This window comes from Phalangium opilio, unplaced genomic scaffold (genome assembly GCF_054372755.1).
Source record: "Phalangium opilio isolate 3A_F unplaced genomic scaffold, DU_Popi_V2 ptg000329l_1, whole genome shotgun sequence".
NCBI classification, from domain to species: Eukaryota; Metazoa; Arthropoda; class Arachnida; order Opiliones; family Phalangiidae; genus Phalangium; species Phalangium opilio.
The window spans coordinates 4125226-4138649 of NW_028324226.1; the positions used below are offsets into that span (position 1 = coordinate 4125226).

General features: G+C 38.2%; 2 protein-coding genes across 2 annotated transcripts in view; one reads left to right on the top strand and one right to left on the bottom strand.

Annotated features, from left to right (window-relative positions):
* Positions 1-13424, bottom strand: part of LOC149610400 (uncharacterized) — a 177466-nt gene that overhangs the window by 87027 nt on the left and 77015 nt on the right. The window lies entirely within an intron of this gene.
* Positions 1-13424, top strand: part of foxo (forkhead box, sub-group O) — a 92265-nt gene that overhangs the window by 64934 nt on the left and 13907 nt on the right. The gene's annotated exons all lie outside the window — the stretch shown is intronic.

The following is a 13424-nucleotide window of genomic DNA, read 5'->3' on the forward strand; positions in this document are numbered from 1 at the left end:
TGAATTTCAAAATATCTAACGTACTTTTCTTAATTTTAAACGTTTTAATTCGATTTTTTTTTTGGCACACATAATTTTAGGCACATTTTTTTACCTAAAACTGCCCTCATCTTGTACTAGTCGGAAAACGTTGATCCTATCCCTTTAAGATGAAACTCCAAGAAAGGGTTTGGTTATCTTTTTAGAACTTCAGGTATATCCACTTTCATTCAGCATATGCACTCTTTTTTGTTGGAGCCGCAAAAATTCGAGTTTCTATGGAACTTAGCCGGTTGCAGTGGCGAGTCTTGGAGAGAGTCTTAGTGGGTCTTAATGTAATCTGAATATAATCCGGAGTGCCTTCGAACAGAGAATTATTTCGGGGAAACGGGGATTCGTTTAATTCCGTATCGTAAAAGAGAACACTACTGATGAGGTTACGGCGGATTAATATCCAACGTTAAACTCCGTAAAATACATCCCTGACTCTTGTAAACTCGGGTCGGTCTGATGAGAAAAATATTTACACCAAGTCATCCCTTTTTTCGGGCTGCTTTCAATCTTTGACGATATTGTGTTTTTTTTATTTTCTTGAGCAAATACACGAAGGCGAGCCTGGAATTATTAAAAGTCCTTGATCCGTTCGGACAAAAATAAAACGGCAGCACTTAGTTTTGATACGTGTCACGTGACAGACTTTATTATGCTGGAGCGAACGGTAGAACATCATTTTCAATTAGGATTTCACTTGGATCTCAAACTCGATAGATTTTAAACCACCCAGGGCATAATTATGTTTACAAAAAAATTGGTGTCGAGAAGTATTACGAAATTTGACTATCAAAGAGTAGAGAGATACAGGGTGTTTCTGTTAAGTCTGCTATTAATTAAACTGGGTATGTTCTTTGGGTCTTACTGAGTGGAAAGTGTCAAGGAACATCGGGTCTCATAAGATTTAGGCTCCCAAACATTGATTGGCCCCTAAAAGAGTTCGGAAGAAATTTGTATATTGAAAATCCCTTAATTTTCCAGCATTATCATTGACCAAATTGGTCAATATCCCGTCGAGCCATCTTCATCACACCTGGCCCATATCAGGGATAGATTTAATTTTAGCAGTAGGAATGGAGAACGATTAGTATTTACTTCAGTCCAACTCATATAGCCCAGTATAGAACCCCTCCCACCAACACGTAACGAAAAGTTTAAATTATCTTATTGACTCACTTAAGCTACGTTTTGATGACGTTGCTGACGGAGACGGCGAAAAATACGTAATTCCTTTTTACCTCTGTCGCTATGACCCGCCTCTTCTTTCATACCCCCCTCCCAGGGAAGGGGGTCCGAGACTTCGACGTGCGCCCAGATTGCTCTGTTTTCCATTCCTACTTCTAAAATTAAATTTATTCCTGCCCATATTTAGCATAGCTCGAAGCATGGTTTGATCATATTCCAAACGGAATCCCATGGTAGCTAGGGCCCGGTGTTGGGGGCTCCGCTGTCTTATCCTTAACTTAGGACAGATTTTGCAATATTGCAATTACATGTACATAGGTCGTAGTGGAAAAAAATGTTGATAATTTTCTTTTTTTCGTTATCTTGATCCTTAATCACGACATAACCCTTTTATTTTTTCATTGGAATGACAGCGTGGCAGACATCTCTGCCTACGCACTAGCACTTTGACACCCGGAAGTCGGGAAACGCTCCTGTTATTATTATTATTTTAACCGCGATTAGCATATATTAACCTAAACCAATCTTATACTAGGCCTATATACGTAATAATTTATATATAATATACATGCCACCTTTTTCTCAGGAGTTGTTTATGGTAAAAAGGCCCGGAAAAAGCTGACGACGGGTTGAGTAACATTACGTTTTAGCTGAAGGGGATAATAAAAGAAGGGTGACACTATGTATCCTCTTAATACTTTAGTTATGTAACATGATTCTTCCCAGGCTGAGGCTCAGTGTTCACCTTTTTGTTTGTTCTCCTGCTCATCAAACTTTAGATGGGCATCGCACCGTGCTAGGGGGAATTCTATAACTGTTTGGTACCAAATCCTCAGAAATCAACCCACAAACCTTGATTGTCTTGACGTGGGACAAAAATCCACTAGCGCATGCGCCTTGGCAATTAGTTAAGAGCTAATAGAGTAATGAAGGGGGAACTATTTATCGCGTATAGTAACCTTGCTCTGATGATGGGAAGAATCATGTTACAATTACCAAGCTTTGTGGTTGTACACTTCCCTCGAAGAGAAGTATTATACACTTCTGGTTTAAGGGTACTTGCGTGGGATTTTGAAAAGAATAACGCTTGCACGCATCCTTTTGATGAGAACAAAGCATGAAGATTATTATTAGGCCTTGCTGGCCATTCCTAACCATTGTAAGGAACGTTTGCAGACAGAAAACTTCAAGTGCGTGAGGAAAAACACCGTCCTAGACAGACAGACAATCGATCCCACAAAACCTCAATACTAATTTTTCTACCCCACGACGGATTCAGACGAAACTTTTAATAGAAACCTCGTGAAACATTTTCGAAATTAATATTTATGAAGAGAAGAGACAATTATCAATTTAGTATTTCATTAAAATTAAAAATTCATTGCTTAAAGTGCCAATCCCGCTTTCGTTAAATTTAAAAACTGATTATGCGAAATTATAAGGAAGGAGTCCCCAACTCTGAATTACTGAACAATCGGGAATTGTTTCAAGGAAAATTCTGGAGTTCCTAAACGTTATGGGAATTTGATTACCTAAATCTCAATACGAATATTGCGTAAGAAATTATGGAAATTTTAAAGTTTGAAGTTAATTCAATTAACGATTCTTAAAAATAATTTGTTACGTGTATTTTCTGTTGCATACAGAATTAAGGGGGATGTTCTTTGGGAAATCAAAAACACCCTGTAAATCCAGCCAATTATTAACACGTGAAATAAACGGCTCGCTCTTTAAACCATAAACGTAACCACCCTTTACCTAAGGTGAAATATCAGTCTCAGATATTATCACCAATTATAAAAATTCAGTACAAGAATCAAGAAACTTATTTCAGAACAATCACTGACAAACGCCATCCCTTCGCGATGAACTGTAACGTATAATCTTTTTAACATTTGCGTGTTAGTGAAGCGCAAGTCGTACACACAATATTATTATTACAAGATTTATAATACGCAACACAAGCTCGTAAAAATTATACCATTCATAAATTACATATACTCGTATAATACTATTGTATTTCAGAGCACAGGTGAATGTAGTTAATGTATATACTTCAACCCCATACATACATACGCAAATGCACAAAGTTGAAAACGTGTAATAGATGTTGAATGGAAAACATTTTATAGTACGATCTTGCTATTTAAATATTATTATTTCAGCCATAATCATGATAGCGTATTGTTACGAACATTATAACATAAGTTTATAAGATATGTTCTATAAGTATGCCACTAAATACATTTCGTAATACTAGAGACTTACAGCTCGAGCTAGTTCGAGAACGACAAGCGAAAATTTACTACACTCGGTTAGTTTTGCATTTCATCTTAGTTCTGTACTAAGCCTTTGACAGTGCCTCACCAGAATCTCTAACGTTTCACATACGTCACTTCATGACAAACTTATGGAACATATCTTATGAAGTTATGATTATAATTAGAAGTTAAAACACTGAACACAACGATACAAATTGTCAAAATGGATTTTTCGAGTCACGATTTCCGTGTGTTTTGAATAACAGACTGATGTCCCAACGGCTTTGACATATATTTATTTTTGCGAAACTGAATGTTTCTCAAGTTAAGTATTCTTAACCATTAGCCCAAAAGCCCTTTCATCTGGCAATCATTAGCGTTTTTCATGATGGCTGATGGCTCAAATAACATATTCGAGGAGCTAATCACTCGGTTTACGCGTAAAAATGTACATATTACGCTCAATGATTACCCCTCGAACTGTCACATTTTCCTTAGTTAATCGATCGGCGCGAAAAACCAGTATATTTTCGCTCATTTCAAACGCTTCTTCAATAGTATGCAACAAAGCTGTATATAGTTTTATGTTCTTAATCGGCGGCCATCTTGTTAAATGGCGGATTGAAAATATATTCTTATTTCTCTTGTAAGTCGCTGGCAACAATAGACCTTTTCGATGTTAAAAAAAGGGGTTAGCAACCTTCGGTATCGGGACGTACAAGGGGGTTGATCCATGGCCGTCTCTGCGCACTCCCAGAGTCCCAGGATCCAAAATGCCTACAGCGCAGGCGCAAAAAAATGAGATAGAAAGCAGATTTTTAACCTCTCGCCTTTATTTCCTTCCCCCTTAGATTTCATCAAAAATCTCTTGAGATACAAATGTAATTTTTATTTAAATTACTTGAACTAGTGTAGTGATTAAAATTATGTAATCGAAATTTTTATTGCATAATACAGGGGAAGCACAAAGCGATTTCGAAACAAAACATCTTAAAACCTTTACAATATCGACAGACAGTTTCAAATGACCGTCTGCCCTTTATCGTTCAAGTCAATATTTTGTATGGAATTGATTTGTTTAAGCCATTATACATACTTTTTACACTAGGAGGATTCATACCATTTACACAAGGAGGCCTGGCTATTGACTCCACCAGGGAGTCAGGTTTCCTTGTGCAACACCCGAAGCCTGGCCTCCTTTTGTAAATGGTATGAATCCTCCTAGTCTAAAAAGTATGCTAGCCTCTTCTTTCTTTGCATATTTTAATCCAAGCAAGATAATCACGTGGAGAACACGCGATCATATTTCACGAAACAAACCCATCTACTTAATGGTACCAAACCAATTGATTCGACACATTTTTTTCCCTGAAAGAAGTCTTGTACGATTTCGAAGTCAATCTGGGTATCCAGAGAAAAAATACAGGGTGTTTCTGATAAGTTTTTCCATAAGTGTGTGTGTTCTTTTGGTCAAACTGAGTGGAAAGTGTCAAAGAACATGGATGGGGTCTGCAACATTTAGTTGGTGAGATATGGGCAGCTCAAACATTTTTGGCCCCTTAAACAAGGAAATAGTCATACATGTGGAGTAAAGGCCTTTTCAGACGATACAATTTTTTCACTCATTTAGAAGAGTTAACTTGATTTGAGTGTGACGTGTGAACAGACTTTGGACTATAGTTGAATCACCAAATTAAAAATATATCACGGACCAATTTTTTTTGACTCAACTTTTTGACCCATCCAGTTCAGTCAAAAGTTCTATGGTCTGAAAAGGACTTAAAATATTATCAGCCTTCAATCTAAGAACATTATTGAACCCTTATCTACCTAATTACTCCACGTATGTCTTAGGGGCCAATCAATGTTCGGGAGCCCATATCCGTAACTAAATATTGTAGACCACATGCGCATTGACACTTCATGCTCAGTTTGGCCCCAAAGAACACACGGTCCTTTAATTTATGGCATAATTATCAGAAACACCCTGTATATCTCATTCCAAATTTTTATTGTGCATTACGCGGTACATTTATGCATGAAGACGTTTCACGAAATCGTATTGTACGCTTTTCTTTTGGTTGGCCCAATTGTTGGCATCGTCAATTTATCTCCGATATTTTGAATAATTTAGGGGTCATTTTGTAGACAATAACAACCTTGTTTGTTATCGTTTTCCTTGTCGTGATTGCCGAATGTTATACTTTCGATATTGTTAATTCATATCTACATAAGTTTATAAGATATGTTCCATAAGTTTGTCACTGGTTACAAACTGGAGCTTGTCATGAAGTGACGTAGGTCATAGATTCGAGGTAAAGTGACGCCTGGTGAGACGATGTCTAAGGCTCAGGAAGATCGGACTGAAAAACGGAGTTTAGTTGATTCTCGCTTGTGGTTCTCGAACTAGCTCTCAGTAAGTCTCTAGCATTACGAAGTATAGGAAGTGTCATACTTATGGAACGTATCTTATGAACATATGATTTCTATCATTCGTCTTCCAAAACATCTAGTTTGGAAATCGTTCAAATCCAACCAATAATTATAGATTTAGCATTTTTTGGGGTAGTGATAAATAAATAATTGGTAATTAGTGTCTAGCGTAGAGGCATCCGATAATTGGTCTAGTGACGTCAATACGTCTGTTTAACTGGTTTTATCAGAAGCCGATTAGGCTTTACACATGAAGTACGTAACATGTGCCTGGGGGAGCTACACGATATTCTCTAAGCTCCTAGGAAAGAACCTCCCCTTACGCGGAGGGAAATAGTTCAGTAACGCGGCTCTTTCGGATCCATCCGATCCTTCCGCCTTAAGAACCGATTTACCAGGTACATAAATTGGGGAACTACTAAAAAGACTGAGTAGGGTGTCTAAAATATTCTTTAGATAAAACTATTCACAATACCAAAGATTATTTGGGAGTAAGGCGTTAAAATGTTATCAATCTGGGTAGCTTTTGCTTGGACTATTTAAGACGCCATGCATCTGTTTTTTACGATGAATGTTTTCTGTTCTCGCGGTTACGGCGAGCTCAGCCGCCGGCGGCTCGGGAATCGGGATACCGGCACCATACCGCTGTTACCTAGACAAGGCCTAGTGTAGTTTTAGAGTCTATTATTATTCGCATAGCTACTTTTCTGTTGAAATTAGGGAACTATTATAAATATTGAGTAGAGTGTCTGAAATATTCTTTAGTTAAAACTATTCCCAATACGAAAGATTATTTGGGAGTAAAGCACGAAAATCTTTTAATCTGGGTAGCTTTTGCTTGGACTATTTAAGACGCCGTGTATCTGTTTTTTAACGAGGTATTTTTCTGTTCTCGCCGTTACGGCAAGTCCGGCCGCCGGTGGCTCGAGATGCGCCGCTCGGCCTCAGCCGCTGATATCTAGCCAAGGCTTAGTGTAGTTTTCGTGCTTAATTTTATTTGCAGAGCTATTTTTCAGTTGAAATTTAAAGAAAATCTTATAAATCTGGGCAGCTTTTGCTTGGACTATTTAAGACGCCGTGTATCTGTTTTTTAACGAGGTATTTTTCTGTTCTCGCCGATACGGCAAGCCCGGCCGCCGGCGGCTCGAGATGCGCCGCTCGGCCTCAGCCGCTGATATCTAGCTAAGGCTTAGTGTAGTTTTCGTGTCTAATTTTATTCGCAGATCTATTTTTCTGTTGAAATTTAATGAAAATCTTATAATATTTAGTTGAAGACTTATTAAATGTCTCGAAAAATTTCGAAACTTTAGCTTTAAAACGTTAAATATTTTATAACGACTACCGAAATTCGCCTTCCGGGCTTCCCGGTTATGTCGACGGCGAGGTCGAGTCGAGTTCCCATTCAAGAAAATAGTAATAGCCGTCGCCGATTGGTCTGGCATTAAAGAGGTTATCTATGATTAGGGGGCTCATGATTGGTTAAAAGCTTTTTTGTTCGTCTGCTTAGTTTTTACTTCGGGAATATCATGAAATCCATGGCCAAAGCTATGGAAAAATGGGACTTACGTACTTTATGTGTGAAGCATAATCCGCTTTTGGTTTTATTACTAATTAATAAGCAGTTCCTAAGATGAATTTTACATCTTTATTTATTTATTTTTTGAGGTTTGGTAGAATTATGACGTCGTCATAAAAATCTAAAAAATATTCAAGGTAGTGCATACCCTATTATTTTTCAAAAAGGAATTTTATACGGTGAAATATTGGACCAAGGCCCGAAAGAGGAAGACATAAAAATTTTAGGCTTAGCATTTAATTATTCTAGATGGCCGTTTATTTAAACGATCGAGTAAATAGCTTTAAACGTCCTTCTATATTGCACATTAACCGAGAGGCTAACAACTCTTTGATTACACCGAATACACGTTACTTGTAGTCATTTATTAAAGTATTTTAAAGATCCCGCGAAACACATCGCACAAAAGGGTACAACATGTACACATATTACCCTGAGTGAGTAGCCCCTCGATTGTACGCGTTTGTAGTAATCACCCTAAGAGAGTCGCACTAGAATTGAATAACGTGTTATTTACGCCACGCTTAGATCTAACCCGAGCCAAACCCCAAAACATATGTAAATTATACTGTAAAAACAACAATTACTTGGCTTCATACAGTGTGTCCCAAAAAGGTGGTTGGACCAAAGTAGAGTTGGTTCTGGTTCTATTTTTGATTTTGAGTCAAAAATGTAATTTCTATGACCTTTGCCCCAAGGTTCACCGTTTACAAGTTATGATTACAATGTTTTACAGATTGCCCTTAATTAAATTAACACTGTCGGTTCAGTTATAACTTGTATACGGTGTCCCTTCGGACACAATATCATTGAAGTTACATTTTCCACTAAAACTCCGCTGTACTTTTGGTAATACCACTCTTTTTGGGAAAACATTCTGTATTTAAATAAAATTTAGATCATTGATTGGGAGGAACGGTAAAAGTACCGCACCGCATTGCTAGAGCTAGCTAACTCATTTGTTAACACAGTGAAAGCTGTGACGCATGAATATGCAACGTTAAATCTCATAGCAAAAATGAAGTAGTCCAGAATAATATATAGTAAATGCAGAAGTATATAATACTTCTCTTCAAGAGAAGTGTACCACAAAGCGGGGTAAGTGTAACGTCATTCTTCCCAACATCGGAACATATGGAGCGAGGTTACTAAACCGAATCACATACCCGATAAATAGTTCCCTCATATAGGGTAATGGCAGCCGTCTGCCTTCGACTGTATTAAGCTCTAAGGGGAAATAACATGGGGTGCCATTAGTCTATAGCGTTTAACTCTTTGGCAAGACACGCGTGTGGATTTTTGTCCCACGCCAAGACAATCAAGGTTTTGGGTTGATTGCTGGGGATTTAGTACCAACAAACAATTATAGAATTCACCCTAGCACGGTGCGATGCCCATCTGAAGTTTTATGAGCGGGAAAGCAAATAAAAAAGGTACGTGAGCCTGGGAAGCGTGACGTCACATAACTAAAGTATTAAGAGGATACAGAGTGTCATCCTTCTTCTATTATCCCCTTCTGGTATATGGTAGGATTTAATAAATTTATTTTCTGTTTCTGGATATTTCTTAATCCCCGAAAACCAGTTTACGGAAGAAAAAAAGAAAGAAACGGCGGGGATATAGATTTCTAAAGATTCAATATAAAATCCGGATCGCATTAATCACGCAGTCAGAGTTTCGAAAATCGTTTTAGAAAAAAAAAAAAGAAGAACCCGATTGAAATATCTCTTGGTTAAGCTCTCGAGGGTTTAACTGCGCAGTGCGCAAGTTTTCTCGGAAGAAATATGTTCCAAGGCTGTAGAATATAAAAATCGTCTGCTAACACACGTGAAGGACTTGTTTTTCTTAACGTAACTAGCGCCACTTAATTCTCCTACCTAACTAATATCTGTTGCCACGATGATCGCAACAGTCTGGAAAATAAGGATATTTTTTAAACTTTTTCTTTGGACCAGTGAACTCCCCCTAGTGTCAGAAATTTTAAAGTGTTTCTTGGACTGGTCCCCCCTTAGTTTTCTTATAGATTTGCAATTAAGAACTGGTCCCAAGGACCGGTAACCCCGACTTCTTGGATTTAAATAGTCCAAGCAATTAAAAAGTGGTCCCAAGGACCAGTAACCCCCACTTATTGGAATTAAAAACTAGTTAAATCAATTAAAAAAAGTGGTCCCAAGGACCAGTAACCCCCATTTATAGGAATTGGAAACTAGTCCAAGCAATTAATACACTGGTTTTGGACCAGGGAAAGTGCGCTATTTCCGAGACTGGACCGCAAAGGTAATCTAACAATGAAATCTAACAGTAAAATCGTCTGCTAATGCAACTAGTTCTGTTGGAAACCTGAGCTGACTTACGTGAGTGAAACCAATCTCTAACGATGGAAATTTTGATCTGGTTCAAGTCCGCTCGAAATGCATCAAAACCTTTCCCAAATATTGGCAACTAACACGCGCGTTCTTGTTTGTTAACGTAACTAGCGCCACTTTTTTCCCTAACTATCGGTTGCCATGATTACCGCAAACACAACCTGATCTATTGGACCAAAACCCAACATGACGATGAAAATTTTGATCTCTTCAAGGCCACTCAATAGTCGAAACGTGCCAATAAAACCGTTGAATTCCCAAATTCACTGAAGCCTTGACAAAAACAACCAAAATAGGTTTAAGTAGTACAAATATTGAATCATTGACAAAAACATCGTTATCTAATTTTGTAATTATAATTAGCGATATATATATACGTTCTATTTAATCAGCTTTTTAAGTACGTGCAGTGTTCCCCTAATTACACGCTCTTTACTTTATTGAAGTCACGGGGATGTTAATTTTCCTCTAAAAAATTGACGATTTAAGTCGACTAAGCCTAGTTCGTTTCATGCACTACAGCTATTGTTCATTGTTTATTCCAGCCTAAACGTTACCCGTTAATGCAGGGACCTCTTTTTGTTTCAGTAAATGGCCATCTTTATTTCAAATAATTCATCATTTTGTTGTACAACTGTATATAACTAATGTTTCCAAAACTTTAAATTGTTAGCTAGGTTCTGCAGCCATTTGTATTTTCGAAACCTTTTTGTTCCCATTACCTCCATACAAAATTTCCTTTTTTAGCCACTAGCGGCTGCGGCTAGCCAGTAGCCACCAATCTGTTATTTTGACCCGCAATGAAAAATCCCCCAAACCAATTTGCACAATAATCAAACATTGATTGGGCCCTAAATCCAGGAAATAGCCACGCATTAAGGAGTAAGACATATCAGCCTTCAATCTAAGAGCGTTATTGAAACTTTATCTGGCAGAAGTGTACTCTTAAATGGGAATGGGTAGAAGTGTACTCTTAAATGGGAATGGGTAGAAGTGTGCAGCGTATGCTGGTAAAGTAAAACTGATTACTCTACATGTGTAATCTATTTCCTTTGTTTTGGGACCAATCTCAGTTACTAAATATTGTAGACCCCATGTTCTTGGACATTTTTCAAAAAGGGTGACCCAAAGAACATGTCAGAAACACAACGCGTATAGACAAATGAAGTTAATAATCAAATTTCGAACGCAAAATATGTGGAGAATCTAACCCTTTACAGTCGCAATTTTCCATCTCATCACGTAACTGGGCCATCAAGTTTGGTAGTACATATTTTCCCGCGTTCCACATCGATTATTTCACGGCAAATATGAATATTTCCACTAATTTCAAATCGGCATAAAATTCTGTAATATCACAATTTATTTTAGGGCTATAGCTCTTAGATAGAAAGAGGTTTGGGTCTTTATGAAAGGCGGAACTCCGATACGCCCATATATAATAATAGTAAGGAAAATCAAATCTGTCTGCGGGAGTTCCTTCAATTCAAATTTGTAGAAATAAAAATGTCGGCTTTGAAAATCTGCTTGGACATTTGAAAAAGAGCTTAGATAACTCCCAGCACCGGATTATTTTCTCTCTTTTGATCCAGGGATTCGCATTGAAGCTTGGCTTCCCCGCGGAGCGCTTTTTCATCCGAGCCTATATTTAGCGGCGTCCGTTTTGCCACGCGCATTCACCTTCCTAGCTAGGACCCCCATCCCTATCCATCCCCCATCCTCTCGCCCTCTCTCTTTTCCATTTCTATCTTCCGGTTCTCATATCTTTCCTCTTCCTTAATCTCTGGGCAGCCCCTAACACCGCAAGAATTATCCTCGCGGCAAATCTTACAGCTAAAAGGGTCTATCTTAAATTATTTCGATAAGGTTAAAGGAAAGTTCAGGATATGGGTGTTTCTGATAAGTCTAGCTTAAATTAAAAGGGATGTTCTTTGGGCGATTTTGAGATGAAAATGTAATTTCTACTTCAGTTTGCCGTCCGGGTTACTATTTTTATCATGTTAAGATTGGAGTATTTAACGGATGACCCCTTAAATTTTATTAAAGGGAAGTCAAAAATGGCAAAATGTAACTTCTATGGCATTTTGCCATCGTTTATAAGTTATGATTGAACCGTTTTAAGGATGACCCCTAAATGTAACTAAGAAATAAAAAGACAAAGTTAATTTAAATAATTAAGGGGTTATCCGTAAATGACTCCAGTCATAAATTGTAAACGAGCTAGGCATTTATGACAAAATGTCATGGAAGTTACCACATCGGTTCTACCATCCTTTTGGAACAAGTATTACCATAAGTTCATAAGATATGTCCCATAAGTTTGTAACTGGTTAAAAAAACTGGAGCTTGTCATGAAGTGAGGGAGGTAGGTCATAGATTCTAGTAAAGCGACGCCTGGTGAGGCGCTGTCAAAGGCTTAACACAGACTAAATATGAATATGGAATTCCTGCAAAACTAACAGAGTGTAGTCAATTCTCGCGTCGTTCTTGATATGAACTAGCTCGAGCTGTAAGTCTCTAGCACTACGAACTACAGGTAGTGTCATACTTATAGTAGAACATATCACTTATAAACTATGATATTACCTATGTTAGAATTAAATATAGTCATATTTTGAGTTAATATCTTTTGGAACGCTTTCGATTGTGTTGTAACTTGTAAGCCATAAAACGATGCAGTAAATAATAAAATAGGTGATGTCTAACGCGTGGCACGATTTTTGAGGGGGACAAGGATAATGTAACGGGGGTGTTTTTAAGAAAGGACCTCTTCTCATTGAGAATTCCCTCCTCTTTACGGAATTAAGATCTATCTACCCAAGGGATGGAGAGTGAGAGAGAGAGGGAGAGAGAACCGAAGAAAAAGACTTTATCGCTGGCTACCACGGAGAGAATTATTTTTACATCCCCCGCATACTTAAACGAGAAGTACTATAGTCGCGACACGAGCAGAAATGTTCTTTTTTCACGCGTCATGTACTCGGCGGCGTCAGAAGTAAATCAACGACAGAAGTGCTAAAAAATAATGCTGTTTTTACTGAATCTCCTTTGGGGAAAGTCAATTGTAATTTTATTCGGTTTTATTTTTTTCGGGTATAGTCTGCTACTACGAACTCTCTCGTGACGTCAAACCCTCCTTCCTGTCTCTTACCTCACTCGGTTTTGGCGACCATATTGACGTCACATCCCCGTAGCTCCTCCCATCTTCCTACCACTCTATAAGGACAGTCACATACATGGTGGAAATTTTATTAAGTGGAAGATTAGTGTGGGAGTAAAGCTGATTGGGCCAGAATGGGTTTGACGTTAGGTAGGAGGGGTTGCTGATGTGTACCTATGGACCCTTTCGATGTAAAAAAAGGTGGTAGGCAAACCTAAGTATCGGGACGTACAAGGGGGTTGATACATTTCCGTCCGTCTCTGTGCCCTCTCATATACAAAATGACTACAGCGCAGGCGCCAGAAAGCGAGATGGAAGGCAAAGTTTTACCCCGTGTCTTATTCCCTCTTGGTTACATCGAAGTGGTCTATGACCTAAGCTGACCGTGATTCCTCCCCCCCCCTGAATGAAAT